Here is a 5,538-nt window from a genome sequence, read left to right as displayed (position 1 = left end):
CACACCCGGAGCATGTGTAAAAGTGCCCTTAAAGACTAATTGGTTCAGAGAGGCACAAACTGTCATTGGCAACAGCTTTAATTGGCAAAGCACCTACTTTGTCAGATTCTAGCAATGAAGTGGCAGAAAGTAAAACTTTATAGAAAGGAAAGATACAAAGGGAAGGAAGGCTGATAAGAGAGGTAACCAAGGGGATTGCTTAGATTAATTTTTGTTGCCTATGAAAGCTCATGCCTCTCTGCAGAAGTTAGTCACTAAGGTCTTTGCCATACCTTCTGATTTCAGACTAACAGGGCTTGCCACCTCTTTACTCGTAAGACAGGTGTAACCTAGTTTTGGGGAAACAATATCCCAATTCCTATATCCATACAGGAACATAACTTTCAGAAGAAGTCTCAGTTCATCTGACCCCTACACAGTCTTGTAATGCAGGGCCCAGCAAGCTTTTCAAGTGTGGGCTGGAACAATGTGGCTTCAGTTCGGTGCAGGCTTAATGGCTTCAATGGCAGGTCAGCAGTGAGGGGGTCTGCACCTGTGCCAGAGCCAGGCATCTGGGAGCTATGCCAGTGCCACTTGTTCCAGCCCCCAACCCCCTGGCTGAGGCATAATAAGCACAGCTCACAGGGTGTCAAGCTATTCTGGAGTCAGACAGCTAGAAGCTGCATCTGTACTGCTACTGCTTCTCCCTTCCTCCTTGGCTGCAGCTTGGGCACAGCTGGAAACTGTTTAGCCCTGGCTCAGTTCCCCACCAGCTGGAAGCTGTGTCTATGCTGTAGCCAGTGAGCAGAGAGCAGGGCCCAGCTCTTCACTGCCCAGCCCCAACATAGCCTCATTAGAGACTAAACCCTCTGGCTCTGCAAGTTAGATCCAGTTGCTCCAGATTCAACTGGCAGGTTGTATGTTGCTGACCCCTGTTTTAATGTACCTCTGAAAAATTTGCTCTGGTGTAGATTAACTCCCTTGAAACTGATGGGTTTAGAAAGTAGCATGAGTTTCATCTTCCTTAACACACAAGCTCCTCTCAGAGCAGGAGAGAGAGGGAACATCAGGAATGACATTCCTGATATTCCCTCTTTCCTGCTCTGAGAGGAGCTTGTGTGTTAAGGAAGATGAAACTCATGTGCTACTTTCTAAACCCATCAGTTTCAAGGGAGTTAATGGTTTCACTCCCTAATTCTGAAGGTTGATCGGCGCAGATCCTGGCCCTGATGAAGTTTAGAGCAACTGAGGAGCGTCCTGGGACCTTATACTAGTAGAGGATAGATGTGATGGAGCTCTCTAACCTCATTCCTTATTATGCAGCAGGTTTAGGAGGCTGGCAAATTATATAAGCTTTATATCAGCTGAGAGTTCTTCTACACCAGGGGTGTCAAACATAAGGCCTGCAGGCTAGATCCAGCTTGTGGAGCCCTATGATCCAGCCTGTGGGTCTTAGAGTGATACCATGCAGAGACTATCTGGGATGTGGACTGGACCCAGTATCGTGAACACTGTATGCAGTGCAGGGCATATGCTACATGCAATGCACTGCTGGATCAGCCCTGAATGCTGGTTCTGGGACGTGGTCCTGGTCTGGCTTGCAGCTTAGCCCAGCGACCCCCATCCAGCCTGCAGGACTGGGTGAGTTTGACACCCCTGTTCTGCAGCAATGGAATTCCTCACTGGTTCTTTGCAGGTAAAGCTGACTTTGCACTGCCAGAGGGAAGTCATTTGAGAATCTGCTCTTATACCATTTAAAGTGATAGTCTGGGCATTTAGGGCTGACCCAAAGCCCAATGAAGCTGATGTGAAAATGCCAGCAAATATTAAGGGAGTTTGGATGAGGTTCCAAATACCTGGATACTGCAGATACTAAAGGAGAGAAACATGTCAAGTCCTGTTACTTTCCTATATCAAACAAGAAGATATTAAGCAGAATCAGAGGCAAATGAACCCCCATACACTAATGAAGCTGTAGGTTTGTTTACACCAAGCAGTCCACACTAAAGCAACACTGGTGTATCCTTTGACCAAGATAAAAGTTCAGTGTAGACATTAGAGCCTGGTAATGAAAATATCCAGGTGCTTGATATGTTCTTAAGCACAGAAATGTAGGTCGAAACACAAGGCTTCCCGCTTTTCCATTGAAGCTTCCCCCTTTTCCATTGAACCTTCCCCCAGCAATAACTTCTGAAGAAAATAAATACACCTGAAATCATGAGGAGTCCAAAAGAGTTTCTGAAGTTCTTTAAGAGTTCAGGTACCTCTTTCACATAGTTGTTTAGTGCTTAGGTCTCCAAGTTGTAGGCATCAAATCTAATGTATGAAATACCTTAGGGAGATTTGAGGCAGGGAAAAAGCCTTCTATACACTTAAAAGGGTTTGAAAGCAGAGTTATATCAGTGGAGTCATAACAGCAAAATCTCTTGTGGAGACGCAGCTTGTACCAGCTAACCACTTCTCCAAAAGGAATTTTGTATAACTGCATGCACGGTAGGTTTTTTGATGGCATACTTACATTGCATGAAGGTGTCGTTTTTTCACACTCCTAAATGTCATAGCTATACTAGCAAAACTTTTAAGGCTAAACCAAACCAAAGAATCTTTCTTTTGAAAACTAATTCATGTTGCTAAGTAACAAGAACAATACCCTAAGTAACAAGAATGTACTCACAGTACTTATCGCATCATTCACAAAATACCAGATTTTTAAAAGCATGACATTGAATAGTTCAATAAATAATAAATCTTTTCTTTTTGTTCCTGTCCATCAGCTCATCAGCAGTGGAGCCAAATAAAGTCTTGTCAGACATTCAGTTTCTATTGTCTATTATTTGCCAGATGTTCGTCTATAACTCTTGCCTTGTTTCTAAGGCAGCTGGGATTCCAAAATAATCTCTCATCCAAGTGGTAACTAGGCCCAGGACTGCTGAACTTCCAAAATTAGGTGAGATCAGTTGCATTCAGTTAGACATGGCCACATAAATCTTACACTTCCTGCATCATAATCATATTGCTATTAGGACGGGATGAAAATTTTCCAGGAATAAAAGCGTCTGCTTTGCATGGAAAAGTTCCATTTTTCATAAAGAATTTGAATACAGGAAAATAAAAAAAATCAATCCAAAACTCAAAAGCTTTGGCTGAAACCCAAATATTGTATCACATCAGCATTTCAGAATCAACGTATTTCAGATTTTTCTCCTCAAACTCAACATTTTTTGTGGAAAAGAAATGTTTCGGACCAGCTTTAATTACTCTTGAATGTCAAAAAATGCATGTTAAGTGACAGCCTAAAACCGTATTTCTATCTGCAAGAGGATTTTCTAATAAAAGAATATGACATGTTTTATTATTGGTTTAACTACACCTGTAAAGATCAACTGTACTTGCAAAATATATCTATAGTCAAAATTATACAACCTTCATAGATGAACAGAGCATCTGTTTCAGTGGTTTCTCAGCCTTGTTTGGGCTCGAGGCACCCCTTGGAAAATGCCAGCTCTGTATGCACACTTTTTTTGACAACAGAAAAATAACATGGCAATTTTCCCGTTGCAAAGAACTCAGGAAGACCACAGCAGGTCAAAATGTTTTTAACACGATGGATTCTTTGAAATCTCTGGGTTGCCTGGTCTATTGTGAGGCAAAAGGCAGGATAGAGGTGCACCCTACAGACTAAGTGAATGCGGGATGCATAAGCTTTGGTGAGCCTGAGCTCACCTCCTCAGATGCTAGCTGATACTGTGCCTCTGAGGAAGAGAGCTGGGGCTCACCGAAGCTTCTGCATTGGTTTTAGCATGGAGGTCTCACCTGCCCTGCCTTCTGTCTGCCCTTGCTTGTGAATCACCTTTGCTCGCCTAACATTGCATGGTGCCTATCACACCCTTGTGAGGACCTCAAGGCACCCCAGGCCGCCCCAGTTGAGAATTACTCATTTCCCTTGAGGCTAGGAATCAGGTTTTCCCAGTCAAAGGCACTTTTACAGGGGTGAAACTGTGTGCTGTGCCACTAGGGACCTCTTGGCAAATCATCAGTGTTGCCAGGTGTACAATAATTATCTTATTTGTACAATCATTTCAATCCTTGTATGATGTACAATCAATCATAGTAAAAGTGTTCAAAATAGGCAATAATTTTTGAGGCAGTTAATTGATGCAGCATATGCAAAATGCAAGCCACTCTCAAAGAGTCTTCACCAACTTTTGGGTTACTGTCCTGTCAGTACTTCCTTATGACTGCTTGCCTCAAAATAAAGAAATGCTTCAACTTTGATGACCCAGTTCTCACTCATTCACTGGCGATTTATAGGGAGCAATATAGTCAATAAGAAGACTTATTTGCATCGTGAGGCAGTTAATTGATGCAGCATATGCAAAATGCAAGCCACTCTCAAAGAGTCTTCACCAACTTTTGGGTTACTGTCCTGTCAGTACTTCCTTATGACTGCTTGCCTCAAAATAAAGAAATGCTTCAACTTTGATGACCCAGTTCTCACTCATTCACTGGCGATTTATAGGGAGCAATATAGTCAATAAGAAGACTTATTTGCATCGTTTTTAGGGGTATAGGTTGTAGCTGTGTTGGTCTAAGGACATCGGCAGACAAGGTTCTTTGGGTAGATGTGATATCTTTTATCAGACCAACTCAAATCGTTGAAAAAAAATTCTTTGCAAGCTTACAAATAATTTTTTCCCAACTATTTTAGTCGCCAGCGAGTGAGTGAGAACTGGGTCATCACAATTGAAGCATTTCTTTATTCTGAGGCAAGTGGCCATAAGGAAGTACTGACAGTAAGGCCAAAAGTTGGTTAAGACTCTGCGAGTGGCTTGCGTTTTGCATACGCTGCATCAATTAGCTGCCTCAAAAATGATTACTGGGCTTTTGCTCCTAGCCCGGCGGTCCAAGGACAAGGGCAGGCACGATTCCTTGAGTAGACGTGGTATCTTTTATTAGACCAACTGGACCGCAAAGTTTGATACCTTCCACGTTGCTGCATTTGTGCTCGTGGCCGTGTTGGTCTAGGACACAGGCAGGCAAGGTCTAAAGAGAGATATCGCGTTGCCTCAAAGACCCTTGCGTGTCAAAAACGATGGTGCATGTCGCAGGCTTTTACCGTAGCTGCAAGCTTGCCAAGAAGAATTTCTTTCCAACTATTTGAGTGGATCTAATACAAGAGATCAGATTTCTTGTCGCGCCTAGTTATCTGCGCCACATCTCCGTGCGCCGGAGTTTTTCAGCACTTTTGTGCTTCCAGTGCGAGCATTTCACAGTTACGACCCGGCTGCAGGAGGGCCCGGCCCGGCCCGGCCCGGCCCGGGGGCGCTCAGGCAGCTTCCCAACGAGAAGGTTTCCCAACCGGGGCAGCTGCAAGAGCCGGGCGCAGCGGGCAGGCCCAGGCCAGCAGCAGTGGGGCTGAGCACCATCCCCCGCACGGCGCTGCTGCGTGTGCCCGGCGCGGCCCCTTTAAGGGGGCGGGGCGAAGGGGGCGGGGCTCAGCGAGGCCTCCGGAGGCGCCGGCGCGCGTGAGTATTCCCCCCCCACCGGGGATCCCTTCTG

At 44.8% G+C, this 5,538-nt stretch overlaps 1 protein-coding gene across 2 annotated transcripts in view; it reads left to right on the top strand.

Annotated features, from left to right (window-relative positions):
• Window positions 1-5,169: 5,169 nt before the first annotated feature.
• METTL21A (methyltransferase like 21A) overlaps window positions 5,170-5,538 on the top strand; it is a 6,585-nt gene continuing 6,216 nt past the window's right edge. Inside the window, exon 1 of one of the 2 annotated variants that reach the window (XM_006029124.3) lies at window positions 5,170-5,504. The gene's annotated coding sequence lies outside the window, so the exon portion shown is untranslated. The remainder of the gene's footprint in view (window positions 5,505-5,538) is intronic. The other variant, XM_025210584.1, reaches the window with a different exon arrangement.

The sequence above is a fragment of the Alligator sinensis genome, unplaced genomic scaffold (genome assembly GCF_000455745.1).
Source record: "Alligator sinensis unplaced genomic scaffold, ASM45574v1 scaffold699_1, whole genome shotgun sequence".
Lineage (NCBI taxonomy): Eukaryota > Metazoa > Chordata > Crocodylia > Alligatoridae > Alligator > Alligator sinensis.
The sequence above is the reverse complement of the archived record's forward strand: the minus strand, read 5'-3'. Positions and strand labels throughout refer to the sequence as shown.